General features: G+C 52.0%; 10 non-coding genes across 10 annotated transcripts; all 10 read right to left on the bottom strand.

The window, feature by feature from the left end:
- Window positions 1–721: 721 nt before the first annotated feature.
- On the bottom strand, window positions 722–840 carry LOC148043485 (5S ribosomal RNA). Its single transcript, XR_015698132.1, has one exon. It is a non-coding gene; the product is annotated as a 5S ribosomal RNA (ribosomal RNA).
- A 1,043-nt stretch (window positions 841–1,883) lies between these two features.
- LOC148043484 (5S ribosomal RNA) lies at window positions 1,884–2,002 on the bottom strand. The gene has a single exon (XR_015698131.1). It is a non-coding gene; the product is annotated as a 5S ribosomal RNA (ribosomal RNA).
- A 1,043-nt stretch (window positions 2,003–3,045) lies between these two features.
- Window positions 3,046–3,164, bottom strand: LOC148043483 (5S ribosomal RNA). Its single transcript, XR_015698130.1, has one exon. It is a non-coding gene; the product is annotated as a 5S ribosomal RNA (ribosomal RNA).
- A 1,043-nt stretch (window positions 3,165–4,207) lies between these two features.
- On the bottom strand, window positions 4,208–4,326 carry LOC148043482 (5S ribosomal RNA). The gene has a single exon (XR_015698129.1). It is a non-coding gene; the product is annotated as a 5S ribosomal RNA (ribosomal RNA).
- A 1,043-nt stretch (window positions 4,327–5,369) lies between these two features.
- LOC148043481 (5S ribosomal RNA) lies at window positions 5,370–5,488 on the bottom strand. Its single transcript, XR_015698128.1, has one exon. It is a non-coding gene; the product is annotated as a 5S ribosomal RNA (ribosomal RNA).
- A 1,043-nt stretch (window positions 5,489–6,531) lies between these two features.
- Window positions 6,532–6,650, bottom strand: LOC148043480 (5S ribosomal RNA). The gene has a single exon (XR_015698126.1). It is a non-coding gene; the product is annotated as a 5S ribosomal RNA (ribosomal RNA).
- Window positions 6,651–7,693: 1,043 nt separating this feature from the next.
- On the bottom strand, window positions 7,694–7,812 carry LOC148043479 (5S ribosomal RNA). The gene has a single exon (XR_015698125.1). It is a non-coding gene; the product is annotated as a 5S ribosomal RNA (ribosomal RNA).
- Window positions 7,813–8,855: 1,043 nt separating this feature from the next.
- Window positions 8,856–8,974, bottom strand: LOC148043478 (5S ribosomal RNA). The gene has a single exon (XR_015698124.1). It is a non-coding gene; the product is annotated as a 5S ribosomal RNA (ribosomal RNA).
- Window positions 8,975–10,017: 1,043 nt separating this feature from the next.
- Window positions 10,018–10,136, bottom strand: LOC148043477 (5S ribosomal RNA). The gene has a single exon (XR_015698123.1). It is a non-coding gene; the product is annotated as a 5S ribosomal RNA (ribosomal RNA).
- Window positions 10,137–11,168: 1,032 nt separating this feature from the next.
- LOC148043476 (5S ribosomal RNA) lies at window positions 11,169–11,287 on the bottom strand. Its single transcript, XR_015698122.1, has one exon. It is a non-coding gene; the product is annotated as a 5S ribosomal RNA (ribosomal RNA).
- Window positions 11,288–14,806: the final 3,519 nt, after the last annotated feature.

Raw genomic sequence — 14,806 nt, 5'->3', positions numbered from 1 at the left:
GCAGCGCCCCCTGTTCGAGCCCTCATAGGGAATCCGACGCAGGCTCTCCTCCGATTGCCACAGGCCCATCCCTCCTCCTTTGCCTGCCGCTCAGCCTGTCTCTACCGTACACACCGGCTCCCTCCGTTCCGACGGAACATGCAGCTCAAATGCAGCTGCCAGACACTCTGCCCTTCAGGGCAGGCCGTTCCCGCTCTGGCCAAGCAGAGACAAAAGCCAGCTGCCAATCAGATCTTGATCACGGGAGCAGGCCGGCAGAAGGAGCGTGGAAGTCAAATCATGACTTAAAACCTTTTCTCTCTCCTTGGAGGATTTCTTAGTTCTTTTCTCGTCGCCTATACGTTTGGGTTTTTGAAACCGTACTTTCACTTTCCAGAATTCATGTACATGTAAATAGGTAGAGACACGCAGATCCGCTTAAAGACAGATGATTCACGTGTGAACGGCTGTAATTCTAGTCATCACTGTGGCAAAGATGCAATTCACTTTGCAAGCCCCCCTTGCTTGGAAAGGGAAAGGTAGAGCTGAAGTGCCGTGGCAAATCAAGGGCTACCTGCCTATCTCAAAAGGAAGCTGGTAAGCTTTGGCTGACTGGGCGGCCATGGAGTATTGCGGGAGGGGCACGGGAGGGTCTGGGTGTGTTAAAAGCAGGGTTGCGTTCTGTTTGCCAGGCTGCAAGTGGCACCAAAAGTCTCAAAAAAGGGCAGCAAAAAGGGGCAAAAGCCTACAGCACCCGGTATTCCCAGGCGGTCTCCCATCCAAGTACTAACCAGGCCTGACCCTGCTTAGCTTCCGAGATCAGACGGGATCGGGCGCTTTCAGGGTAGTATGGCCGTAGACAGCACTCAAGCTGCTTGCCGCTGCCTTTAAGCACCCAGCAGCGACCCCTGTTCGAGCCCTCGTAGGGAATCCGACGCAGGCTCTCCTCCGATTGCCACAGGCCCATCCCTCCTCCTTTGCCTGCCGCTCAGCCTGTCTCTACCGTACACACCGGCTCCCTCCGTTCCGACGGAACATGCAGCTCAAATGCAGCTGCCAGACACTCTGCCCTTCAGGGCAGGCCGTTCCCGCTCTGGCCAAGCAGAGACAAAAGCCAGCTGCCAATCAGATCTTGATCACGGGAGCAGGCCGGCAGAAGGAGCGTGGAAGTCAAATCATGACTTAAAACCTTTTCTCTCTCCTTGGAGGATTTCTTAGTTCTTTTCTCGTCGCCTATACGTTTGGGTTTTGGAAACCGTACTTTCACTTTCCAGAATTCATGTACATGTAAATAGGTAGAGACACGTATAGGTCCACGCACAATTGCACATACAATATATACGCAGCTAGCCCTCGACTCGAAACCGCTAATCCGGTGACAGTACAAATGCACACCGGCACTGTAAAAAGGGTTGTATGATCGGTTTCCTCCCCACCTACGACCGTTGCAAATTCCCCACGGCCAGGTGATCCACATTCGGGGTACGGGCGACTGGCATGTCTTGATGAAAACTGCACCGTCCCAGAGTTGTGCGATGGTCCTTGGTACTCTTCCCATCGGGCGTCCGACAGATAAAGTCAACGCGGCTGGCAGATCCGCTTAAAGACAGATGATTCACGTGTGAACGGCTGTAATTCTAGTCATCACTGTGGCAAAGATGCAATTCACTTCGCAAGCCCCCCTTGCTTGGAAAGGGAAAGGTAGAGCTGAAGTGCCGTGGCAAATCAAGGGCTACCTGCCTATCTCAAAAGGAAGCTGGTAAGCTTTGGCTGACTGGGCGGCCATGGAGTATTGCGGGAGGGGCACGGGAGGGTCTGGGTGTGTTAAAAGCAGGGTCGCGTTCTGTTTGCCAGGCTGCAAGTGGCACCAAAAGTCTCAAAAAAGGGCAGCAAAAAGGGGCAAAAGCCTACAGCACCCGGTATTCCCAGGCGGTCTCCCATCCAAGTACTAACCAGGCCTGACCCTGCTTAGCTTCCGAGATCAGACGGGATCGGGCGCTTTCAGGGTAGTATGGCCGTAGACAGCACTCAAGCTGCTTGCCGCTGCCTTTAAGCACCCAGCAGCGCCCCCTGTTCGAGCCCTCCTAGGGAATCCGACGCAGGCTCTCCTCCGATTGCCACAGGCCCATCCCTCCTCCTTTGCCTGCCGCTCAGCCTGTCTCTACCGTACACACCGGCTCCCTCCGTTCCGATGGAACATGCAGCTCAAATGCAGCTGCCAGACACTCTGCCCTTCAGGGCAGGCCGTTCCCGCTCTGGCCAAGCAGAGACAAAAGCCAGCTGCCAATCAGATCTTGATCACGGGAGCAGGCCGGCAGAAGGAGCGTGGAAGTCAAATCATGACTTAAAACCTTTTCTCTCTCCTTGGAGGATTTCTTAGTTCTTTTCTCGTCGCCTATACGTTTGGGTTTTGGAAACCGTACTTTCACTTTCCAGAATTCATGTACATGTAAATAGGTAAAGACACGTATAGGTCCACGCACAATTGCACATACAATATATACGCAGCTAGCCCTCGACTCGAAACCGCTAATCCGGTGACAGTACAAATGCACACCGGCACTGTAAAAAGGGTTGTATGATCGGTTTCCTCCCCACCTACGACCGTTGCAACTTCCCTACGGCCAGGTGATCCACATTCGGGGTACGGGCGACTGGCATGTCTTGATGAAAACTGCACCGTCCCAGAGTTGTGCGATGGTCCTTGGTACTCTTCCCATCGGGCGTCCGACAGATAAAGTCAACGCGGCTGGCAGATCCGCTTAAAGACAGATGATTCACGTGTGAACGGCTGTAATTCTAGTCATCACTGTGGCAAAGATGCAATTCACTTCGCAAGCCCCCCTTGCTTGGAAAGGGAAAGGTAGAGCTGAAGTGCCGTGGCAAATCAAGGGCTACCTGCCTATCTCAAAAGGAAGCTGGTAAGCTTTGGCTGACTGGGCGGCCATGGAGTATTGCGGGAGGGGCACGGGAGGGTCTGGGTGTGTTAAAAGCAGGGTTGCGTTCTGTTTGCCAGGCTGCAAGTGGCACCAAAAGTCTCAAAAAAGGGCAGCAAAAAGGGGCAAAAGCCTACAGCACCCGGTATTCCCAGGCGGTCTCCCATCCAAGTACTAACCAGGCCTGACCCTGCTTAGCTTCCGAGATCAGACGGGATCGGGCGCTTTCAGGGTAGTATGGCCGTAGACAGCACTTAAGCTGCTTGCCGCTGCCTTTAAGCACCCAGCAGCGCCCCCTGTTCGAGCCCTCATAGGGAATCCGACGCAGGCTCTCCTCCGATTGCCACAGGCCCATCCCTCCTCCTTTGCCTGCCGCTCAGCCTGTCTCTACCGTACACACCGGCTCCCTCCGTTCCGACGGAACATGCAGCTCAAATGCAGCTGCCAGACACTCTGCCCTTCAGGGCAGGCCGTTCCCGCTCTGGCCAAGCAGAGACAAAAGCCAGCTGCCAATCAGATCTTGATCACGGGAGCAGGCCGGCAGAAGGAGCGTGGAAGTCAAATCATGACTTAAAACCTTTTCTCTCTCCTTGGAGGATTTCTTAGTTCTTTTCTCGTCGCCTATACGTTTGGGTTTTTGAAACCGTACTTTCACTTTCCAGAATTCATGTACATGTAAATAGGTAGAGACACGTATAGGTCCACGCACAATTGCACATACAATATATACACAGCTAGCCCTCGACTCGAAACCGCTAATCCGGTGACAGTACAAATGCACACCGGCACTGTAAAAAGGGTTGTATGATCGGTTTCCTCCCCACCTACGACCGTTGCAACTTCCCCACGGCCCGGTGATCCACATTCGGGGTACGGGCGACTGGCATGTCTTGATGAAAACTGCACCGTCCCAGAGTTGTGCGACGGTCCTTGGTACTCTTCCCATCGGGCGTCCGACAGATAAAGTCAACGCGGCTGGCAGATCCGCTTAAAGACAGATGATTCACGTGTGAACGGCTGTAATTCTAGTCATCACTGTGGCAAAGATGCAATTCACTTCGCAAGCCCCCCTTGCTTGGAAAGGGAAAGGTAGAGCTGAAGTGCCGTGGCAAATCAAGGGCTACCTGCCTATCTCAAAAGGAAGCTCGTAAGCTTTGGCTGACTGGGCGGCCATGGAGTATTGCGGGAGGGGCACGGGAGGGTCTGGGTGTGTTAAAAGCAGGGTTGCGTTCTGTTTGCCAGGCTGCAAGTGGCACCAAAAGTCTCAAAAAAGGGCAGCAAAAAGGGGCAAAAGCCTACAGCACCCGGTATTCCCAGGCGGTCTCCCATCCAAGTACTAACCAGGCCTGACCCTGCTTAGCTTCCGAGATCAGACGGGATCGGGCGCTTTCAGGGTAGTATGGCCGTAGACAGCACTCAAGCTGCTTGCCGCTGCCTTTAAGCACCCAGCAGCGCCCCCTGTTCGAGCCCTCGTAGGGAATCCGACGCAGGCTCTCCTCCGATTGCCACAGGCCCATCCCTCCTCCTTTGCCTGCCGCTCAGCCTGTCTCTACCGTACACACCGGCTCCCTCCGTTCCGACGGAACATGCAGCTCAAATGCAGCTGCCAGACACTCTGCCCTTCAGGGCAGGCCGTTCCCGCTCTGGCCAAGCAGAGACAAAAGCCAGCTGCCAATCAGATCTTGATCACGGGAGCAGGCCGGCAGAAGGAGCGTGGAAGTCAAATCATGACTTAAAACCTTTTCTCTCTCCTTGGAGGATTTCTTAGTTCTTTTCTCGTCGCCTATACGTTTGGGTTTTGGAAACCGTACTTTCACTTTCCAGAATTCATGTACATGTAAATAGGTAGAGACACGTATAGGTCCACGCACAATTGCACATACAATATATACACAGCTAGCCCTCGACTCGAAACCGCTAATCCGGTGACAGTACAAATGCACACCGGCACTGTAAAAAGGGTTGTATGATCGGTTTCCTCCCCACCTACGACCGTTGCAACTTCCCCACGGCCAGGTGATCCACATTCGGGGTACGGGCGACTGGCATGTCTTGATGAAAACTGCACCGTCCCAGAGTTGTGCGATGGTCCTTGGTACTCTTCCCATCGGGCGTCCGACAGATAAAGTCAACGCGGCTGGCAGATCCGCTTAAAGACAGATGATTCACGTGTGAACGGCTGTAATTCTAGTCATCACTGTGGCAAAGATGCAATTCACTTCGCAAGCCCCCCTTGCTTGGAAAGGGAAAGGTAGAGCTGAAGTGCCGTGGCAAATCAAGGGCTACCTGCCTATCTCAAAAGGAAGCTCGTAAGCTTTGGCTGACTGGGCGGCCATGGAGTATTGCGGGAGGGGCACGGGAGGGTCTGGGTGTGTTAAAAGCAGGGTTGCGTTCTGTTTGCCAGGCTGCAAGTGGCACCAAAAGTCTCAAAAAAGGGCAGCAAAAAGGGGCAAAAGCCTACAGCACCCGGTATTCCCAGGCGGTCTCCCATCCAAGTACTAACCAGGCCTGACCCTGCTTAGCTTCCGAGATCAGACGGGATCGGGCGCTTTCAGGGTAGTATGGCCGTAGACAGCACTCAAGCTGCTTGCCGCTGCCTTTAAGCACCCAGCAGCGCCCCCTGTTCGAGCCCTCCTAGGGAATCCGACGCAGGCTCTCCTCCGATTGCCACAGGCCCATCCCTCCTCCTTTGCCTGCCGCTCAGCCTGTCTCTACCGTACACACCGGCTCCCTCCGTTCCGACGGAACATGCAGCTCAAATGCAGCTGCCAGACACTCTGCCCTTCAGGGCAGGCCGTTCCCGCTCTGGCCAAGCAGAGACAAAAGCCAGCTGCCAATCAGATCTTGATCACGGGAGCAGGCCGGCAGAAGGAGCGTGGAAGTCAAATCATGACTTAAAAACTTTTCTCTCTCCTTGGAGGATTTGTTAGTTCTTTTCTCGTCGCCTATACGTTTGGGTTTTTGAAACCGTACTTTCACTTTCCAGAATTCATGTACATGTAAATAGGTAGAGACACGTATAGGTCCACGCACAATTGCACATACAATATATACACAGCTAGCCCTCGACTCGAAACCGCTAATCCGGTGACAGTACAAATGCACACCGGCACTGTAAAAAGGGTTGTATGATCGGTTTCCTCCCCACCTACGACCGTTGCAACTTCCCCACGGCCCGGTGATCCACATTCGGGGTACGGGCGACTGGCATGTCTTGATGAAAACTGCACCGTCCCAGAGTTGTGCGACGGTCCTTGGTACTCTTCCCATCGGGCGTCCGACAGATAAAGTCAACGCGGCTGGCAGATCCGCTTAAAGACAGATGATTCACGTGTGAACGGCTGTAATTCTAGTCATCACTGTGGCAAAGATGCAATTCACTTCGCAAGCCCCCCTTGCTTGGAAAGGGAAAGGTAGAGCTGAAGTGCCGTGGCAAATCAAGGGCTACCTGCCTATCTCAAAAGGAAGCTCGTAAGCTTTGGCTGACTGGGCGGCCATGGAGTATTGCGGGAGGGGCACGGGAGGGTCTGGGTGTGTTAAAAGCAGGGTTGCGTTCTGTTTGCCAGGCTGCAAGTGGCACCAAAAGTCTCAAAAAAGGGCAGCAAAAAGGGGCAAAAGCCTACAGCACCCGGTATTCCCAGGCGGTCTCCCATCCAAGTACTAACCAGGCCTGACCCTGCTTAGCTTCCGAGATCAGACGGGATCGGGCGCTTTCAGGGTAGTATGGCCGTAGACAGCACTCAAGCTGCTTGCCGCTGCCTTTAAGCACCCAGCAGCGACCCCTGTTCGAGCCCTCGTAGGGAATCCGACGCAGGCTCTCCTCCGATTGCCACAGGCCCATCCCTCCTCCTTTGCCTGCCGCTCAGCCTGTCTCTACCGTACACACCGGCTACCTCCGTTCCGACGGAACATGCAGCTCAAATGCAGCTGCCAGACACTCTGCCCTTCAGGGCAGGCCGTTCCCGCTCTGGCCAAGCAGAGACAAAAGCCAGTTGCCAATCAGATCTTGATCACGGGAGCAGGCCGGCAGGAGGAGCGTGGAAGTCAAATCATGACTTAAAACCTTTTCTCTCTCCTTGGAGGATTTCTTAGTTCTTTTCTCGTCGCCTATACGTTTGGGTTTTTGAAACCGTACTTTCACTTTCCAGAATTCATGTACATGTAAATAGGTAGAGACACGTATAGGTCCACGCACAATTGCACATACAATATATACACAGCTAGCCCTCGACTCGAAACCGCTAATCCGGTGACAGTACAAATGCACACCGGCACTGTAAAAAGGGTTGTATGATCGGTTTCCTCCCCACCTACGACCGTTGCAACTTCCCCACGGCCCGGTGATCCACATTCGGGGTACGGGCGACTGGCATGTCTTGATGAAAACTGCACCGTCCCAGAGTTGTGCGACGGTCCTTGGTACTCTTCCCATCGGGCGTCCGACAGATAAAGTCAACGCGGCTGGCAGATCCGCTTAAAGACAGATGATTCACGTGTGAACGGCTGTAATTCTAGTCATCACTGTGGCAAAGATGCAATTCACTTCGCAAGCCCCCCTTGCTTGGAAAGGGAAAGGTAGAGCTGAAGTGCCGTGGCAAATCAAGGGCTACCTGCCTATCTCAAAAGGAAGCTCGTAAGCTTTGGCTGACTGGGCGGCCATGGAGTATTGCGGGAGGGGCACGGGAGGGTCTGGGTGTGTTAAAAGCAGGGTTGCGTTCTGTTTGCCAGGCTGCAAGTGGCACCAAAAGTCTCAAAAAAGGGCAGCAAAAAGGGGCAAAAGCCTACAGCACCCGGTATTCCCAGGCGGTCTCCCATCCAAGTACTAACCAGGCCTGACCCTGCTTAGCTTCCGAGATCAGACGGGATCGGGCGCTTTCAGGGTAGTATGGCCGTAGACAGCACTCAAGCTGCTTGCCGCTGCCTTTAAGCACCCAGCAGCGCCCCCTGTTCGAGCCCTCATAGGGAATCCGACGCAGGCTCTCCTCCGATTGCCACAGGCCCATCCCTCCTCCTTTGCCTGCCGCTCAGCCTGTCTCTACCGTACACACCGGCTCCCTCCGTTCCGACGGAACATGCAGCTCAAATGCAGCTGCCAGACACTCTGCCCTTCAGGGCAGGCCGTTCCCGCTCTGGCCAAGCAGAGACAAAAGCCAGCTGCCAATCAGATCTTGATCACGGGAGCAGGCCGGCAGGAGGAGCGTGGAAGTCAAATCATGACTTAAAACCTTTTCTCTCTCCTTGGAGGATTTCTTAGTTCTTTTCTCGTCGCCTATACGTTTGGGTTTTTGAAACCGTACTTTCACTTTCCAGAATTCATGTACATGTAAATAGGTAGAGACACGTATAGGTCCACGCACAATTGCACATACAATATATACACAGCTAGCCCTCGACTCGAAACCGCTAATCTGGTGACAGTACAAATGCACACCGGCACTGTAAAAAGGGTTGTATGATCGGTTTCCTCCCCACCTACGACCGTTGCAACTTCCCCACGGCCCGGTGATCCACATTCGGGGTACGGGCGACTGGCATGTCTTGATGAAAACTGCACCGTCCCAGAGTTGTGCGACGGTCCTTGGTACTCTTCCCATCGGGCGTCCGACAGATAAAGTCAACGCGGCTGGCAGATCCGCTTAAAGACAGATGATTCACGTGTGAACGGCTGTAATTCTAGTCATCACTGTGGCAAAGATGCAATTCACTTCGCAAGCCCCCCTTGCTTGGAAAGGGAAAGGTAGAGCTGAAGTGCCGTGGCAAATCAAGGGCTACCTGCCTATCTCAAAAGGAAGCTCGTAAGCTTTGGCTGACTGGGCGGCCATGGAGTATTGCGGGAGGGGCACGGGAGGGTCTGGGTGTGTTAAAAGCAGGGTTGCGTTCTGTTTGCCAGGCTGCAAGTGGCACCAAAAGTCTCAAAAAAGGGCAGCAAAAAGGGGCAAAAGCCTACAGCACCCGGTATTCCCAGGCGGTCTCCCATCCAAGTACTAACCAGGCCTGACCCTGCTTAGCTTCCGAGATCAGACGGGATCGGGCGCTTTCAGGGTAGTATGGCCGTAGACAGCACTCAAGCTGCTTGCCGCTGCCTTTAAGCACCCAGCAGCGCCCCCTGTTCGAGCCCTCGTAGGGAATCCGACGCAGGCTCTCCTCCGATTGCCACAGGCCCATCCCTCCTCCTTTGCCTGCTGCTCAGCCTGTCTCTACCGTACACACCGGCTCCCTCCGTTCCGACGGAACATGCAGCTCAAATGCAGCTGCCAGACACTCTGCCCTTCAGGGCAGGCCGTTCCCGCTCTGGCCAAGCAGAGACAAAAGCCAGCTGCCAATCAGATCTTGATCACGGGAGCAGGCCGGCAGAAGGAGCGTGGAAGTCAAATCATGACTTAAAAACTTTTCTCTCTCCTTGGAGGATTTCTTAGTTCTTTTCTCGTCGCCTATACGTTTGGGTTTTTGAAACCGTACTTTCACTTTCCAGAATTCATGTACATGTAAATAGGTAGAGACACGTATAGGTCCACGCACAATTGCACATACAATATATACACAGCTAGCCCTCGACTCGAAACCGCTAATCCGGTGACAGTACAAATGCACACCGGCACTGTAAAAAGGGTTGTATGATCGGTTTCCTCCCCACCTACGACCGTTGCAACTTCCCCACGGCCCGGTGATCCACATTCGGGGTACGGGCGACTGGCATGTCTTGATGAAAACTGCACCGTCCCAGAGTTGTGCGATGGTCCTTGGTACTCTTCCCATCGGGCGTCCGACAGATAAAGTCAACGCGGCTGGCAGATCCGCTTAAAGACAGATGATTCACGTGTGAACGGCTGTAATTCTAGTCATCACTGTGGCAAAGATGCAATTCACTTCGCAAGCCCCCCTTGCTTGGAAAGGGAAAGGTAGAGCTGAAGTGCCGTGGCAAATCAAGGGCTACCTGCCTATCTCAAAAGGAAGCTCGTAAGCTTTGGCTGACTGGGCGGCTATGGAGTATTGCGGGAGGGGCACGGGAGGGTCTGGGTGTGTTAAAAGCAGGGTTGCGTTCTGTTTGCCAGGCTGCAAGTGGCACCAAAAGTCTCAAAAAAGGGCAGCAAAAAGGGGCAAAAGCCTACAGCACCCGGTATTCCCAGGCGGTCTCCCATCCAAGTACTAACCAGGCCTGACCCTGCTTAGCTTCCGAGATCAGACGGGATCGGGCGCTTTCAGGGTAGTATGGCCGTAGACAGCACTCAAGCTGCTTGCCGCTGCCTTTAAGCACCCAGCAGCGACCCCTGTTCGAGCCCTCGTAGGGAATCCGACGCAGGCTCTCCTCCGATTGCCACAGGCCCATCCCTCCTCCTTTGCCTGCCGCTCAGCCTGTCTCTACCGTACACACCGGCTACCTCCGTTCCGACGGAACATGCAGCTCAAATGCAGCTGCCAGACACTCTGCCCTTCAGGGCAGGCCGTTCCCGCTCTGGCCAAGCAGAGACAAAAGCCAGCTGCCAATCAGATCTTGATCACGGGAGCAGGCCGGCAGAAGGAGCGTGGAAGTCAAATCATGACTTAAAAACTTTTCTCTCTCCTTGGAGGATTTCTTAGTTCTTTTCTCGCCGCCTATACGTTTGGGTTTTTGAAACCGTACTTTCACTTTCCAGAATTCATGTACATGTAAATAGGTAGAGACACGTATAGGTCCACGCACAATTGCACATACAATATATACACAGCTAGCCCTCGACTCGAAACCGCTAATCCGGTGACAGTACAAATGCACACCGGCACTGTAAAAAGGGTTGTATGTTCGGTTTCCTCCCCACCTACGACCGTTGCAACTTCCCCACGGCCAGGTGATCCACATTCGGGGTACGGGCGACTGGCATGTCTTGATGAAAACTGCACCGTCCCAGAGTTGTGCGATGGTCCTTGGTACTCTTCCCATCGGGCGTCCGACAGATAAAGTCAACGCGGCTGGCAGATTCGCTTAAAGACAGATGATTCACGTGTGAACGGCTGTAATTCTAGTCATCAATGTGGCAAAGATGCAATTCACTTCGCAAGCCCCCCTTGCTTGGAAAGGGAAAGGTAGAGCTGAAGTGCCGTGGCAAATCAAGGGCTACCTGCCTATCTCAAAAGGAAGCTCGTAAGCTTTGGCTGACTGGGCGGGCATGGAGTATTGCGGGAGGGTCTGGGTGTGTTAAAAGCAGGGTTGCGTTCTGTTTGCCAGGCTGCAAGTGGCACCAAAAGTCTCAAAAAAGGGCAGCAAAAAGGGGCAAAAGCCTACAGCACCCGGTATTCCCAGGCGGTCTCCCATCCAAGTACTAACCAGGCCTGACCCTGCTTAGCTTCCGAGATCAGACGGGATCGGGCGCTTTCAGGGTAGTATGGCCGTAGACAGCACTCAAGCTGCTTGCCGCTGCCTTCAAGCACCCAGCAGCACCCCCTGTTCGATCCCTCGTAGGGAATCCGACGCAGGCTCTCCTCCGATTGCCACAGGCCCATCCCTCCTCCTTTGCCTGCCGCTCAGCCTGTCTCTACCGTACACACCGGCTCCCTCCGTTCCGACGGAACATGCAGCTCAAATGCAGCTGCCAGACACTCTGCCCTTCAGGGCAGGCCGTTCCCGCTCTGGCCAAGCAGAGACAAAAGCCAGCTGCCAATCAGATCTTGATCACGGGAGCAGGCCGGCAGAAGGAGCGTGGAAGTCAAATCATGACTTAAAACCTTTTCTCTTTCCTTGGAGGATTTCTTAGTTCTTTTCTCGTCGCCTATACGTTTCGGTTTTTGAAACCGTACTTTCACTTTCCAGAATTCATGTACATATAAATAGGTAGAGACACGTATAGGTCCACGCACAATTGCACATACAATATATACACTATATAGAATTCATGTATATATTGTTTGGTCCAGCAGAGCCGTTGGAGCTGCCACCAGACTCCGACAGCGAGGGGCACTATGAGTCGGCCCTGAAGGATGTGGAGGACACTGGACATGGTTCTGAGTCTGAGCAGGGCGCAGCAAGATTAGTTGGCCACCTGGTGGCTCTTGTGCCTTGGACCAGTTGGGAGGAGACAAGGGAGAGTGATCCAGAAACCAGCAGTGAGTTGTTCCTGGATGCACGCCATCGAAGAGCTACTAGGGGTTAGGAACTATTACTTAATTACAGGAGGTAATTACGCTCAGCTGTTGGTCATTAGGCTCCTCTCCAGACTATAAAAAGACTGCTTGTGCCATGCCCTTTTTGCAGAAGTCAACGCTTTGACTAAAGAGAAACTAACTTGGCAGGCTGGATTGCTGCCCAGGTTTTTCTGAGTTGCTGCCAAGGTTTGTCAGACTTGCTGCCAAGGTCCTCATCTGTTTGTTTGTTTGGCTTTCAGCTTCTGAGATTCTGGTCTTGTTATTAAAGGACTTTCCATTTAAGCTTGTCTCAGCTTTTGTTACTGGACGGAGGAGGGGGTCAGAACACATATGCATAGGTAGAGACACGTAGTGTCCATGCACATACAATATATACACAGCTAGCCCTTGTCTCCAAACCACTTTGGCCAAGCAGAGGCAAAAGGCCAGCTGCCAATCAAGGTCTGTTCACGGGTACCGGCTGGTTGGAGAGTGAATTCAAATCTTGACTTCACTGGTGCCAAGAGAACAGCAGCAACCAGAGGATGGCGTTGTAGCGGATTTGCTTAGAAGACAGCCGAAAACGATTGCTGGCCCCGAAAGGCAGCCAAGTCTCTCCCTGCCCCCTTACAAGGCGCAAATGTACGAGGAGGGCATCAGTCAGAGCCGGGGAATGTAGGTGTGTGAGGCTAGCCTAGAGCCGTGGAATGGCGCATTCTTGATTTGGCTGAGGATGGTGGGAAGCAGGCAGCAGCTCCAGAAGAAGGCTGGAACTGGGTAATGTCACATTCCCCAACCCAGCTCAGGTTGGGGATGAACTGGTAGTGGCTCCAGTGCAAGGCCAGAGCTGGGGAATGGTGTATTCCCCGATTCGGTTGGGGTGGGCAGTGAGCAGGTGGCTGCTTTGGGGTCTTGAGGACTGGTACATCCCCGGCCCCAGCCCCTAACCCAAGGCAAACGGCGAGCGGGTGGTAAGCATTGCTTAACTTTGGTGAGCAGAGCTGGCAAGGTGATTAGGTGGGCCACATGATGAATGCAATATATAGAGGGCAGGATGGGGGGATGGGCACGGTGAGCGGCAAGCCGCTAGAAGGAAGCGGCAAGCAGTAAGCAGTCAGAAGGATGAGCGGCCAGAATGGGCAAGCGGCTACCGGGCAACTGGGCTGGCATGGGTGGTGCCCAGTCAGAGGTGATATTTACCAGTTCAGTGAGCCACTACTAGTTCACTTGAATAAGTCCTAACCAGTTGAATACCACCCCTGGAATGGTGTCCAGAGAAGTTATCACATATGCCTGTACATTAGGGATGTCAAACTCGTGGCCCGTGGGCTGGATGTGACATACACAGGCCACACCCACCTTAGTGCCACGAACGGAGAAAATGTTGTAAAATGTCATGTGATAGCAATGTGACATGGCAAGTTTGACACCCATGCTGAAGATGGTGCTAAGGCTGCTTGCTATTGCCTTTAAAAAACATATAGCACTACTCATTTTCCTTGCATTCTCTCAGGCTCATCCTTCCTCCTTTGTCTACTACTGTTGCAGCTACTTAGCCTGTTTCTACTGCACTCACCGCAACTCTGGGGCTGTGCCTCTCGTGCTCTGCCAAAAACTCCATCCTTTTTCTTTTTGGATTTAAATTTTTTTTAAATCTGTTTCTGTATTTCACATATACTGTACATATATATTGTAGTATCTCCTGAATTACAACTATTCATTTAGGGGACCATTGTAATTTACAGAGGTAATGAAAAAAATGACTTGTTTACACTGATTATCATCTCCATGAACTGACTCATATTTATGATAGTGTCCTGGGTTCACGTGATCACCTTTTGTGGCCTTCTTGCAAGCAAAGTAAATTAGCAAGCCAGATTCATTTAACAACCATGTTAGTGTTTTAAGAACTACAGTGGCTCACTTATGAAATGTGGGAAGAAATTTCATAAAATAGGGAAAAACCCACTTAGGAACCGTCTTGTTTAGCAAGATAAAATTTGGGCTCCATTGTCATAATTTGAGGACTATCTGTATAGACACATACAGTATATACATACACACACAGAGTTCTCAACTGACAAATCTCTAAGACTGTCCCATGTTATAACAGCAGTTTAAATATCCATTATTCCTTTCTAACTGTGTTTCAAGTTTTTTAAAATGTTTAATATTTGTTGATGATAATGATTTCATATATTTTATTGTACATTCTTGAGAGTCACTTCCTCTTGTGATAGGCTACTGTATCAATTAGATGAATAAGAAAAAAATGAAAAGCTCTATTGACCACAGTTCTCTTTTGCATTTGAGTTGTACCTGTGGTCTTATGCGATGATCCAGGCACGAAGGACAGAAGCTTCTTTCACCATCAAGAGGCATATTGGATAACATGGGTCCTTCATGTCCAAAAGTTGCAATGCCATTTGTTTCTGGTTGTTTTATTCTGCTTGTCCCAAGATCCCACCCTGTGAAAAAAGTTGTATTAAGTTGTATTAAATTTTGGATTCAAGAGTAAATAAAACCTTTTGGTGAGATTCTTAGGTGAGTGGGGGTATTCTTCAAAGTTGATCTGAGAAACATCAAAGCTGTATATATAGCTGTATTATAGTTAGCTCTGTGAGGTGGTATAGAGAAGAAGCAAACTCAGAAATGTTCTAACAATATTGTAAAATTAACAAGTTTGCAAGATTGATAGAGCATTTCTGCCCTTTCACCTTTATAATCCCACTCCCCTAAGAAGGTCCCTTCTGAGATGTTTGCCATACTTCTCACCCATTCCTTTTGCATCCTTC

Source organism: Thamnophis sirtalis, unplaced genomic scaffold (genome assembly GCF_051295495.1).
Source record: "Thamnophis sirtalis isolate CommonGarterSnake01/CBP01778 unplaced genomic scaffold, rThaSir2_p1.2 scaffold_11, whole genome shotgun sequence".
NCBI lineage: Eukaryota > Metazoa > Chordata > Lepidosauria > Squamata > Natricidae > Thamnophis > Thamnophis sirtalis.
Note: the sequence above shows the minus strand (reverse complement) of the source record. Positions and strands in the feature narration are given on the sequence as shown.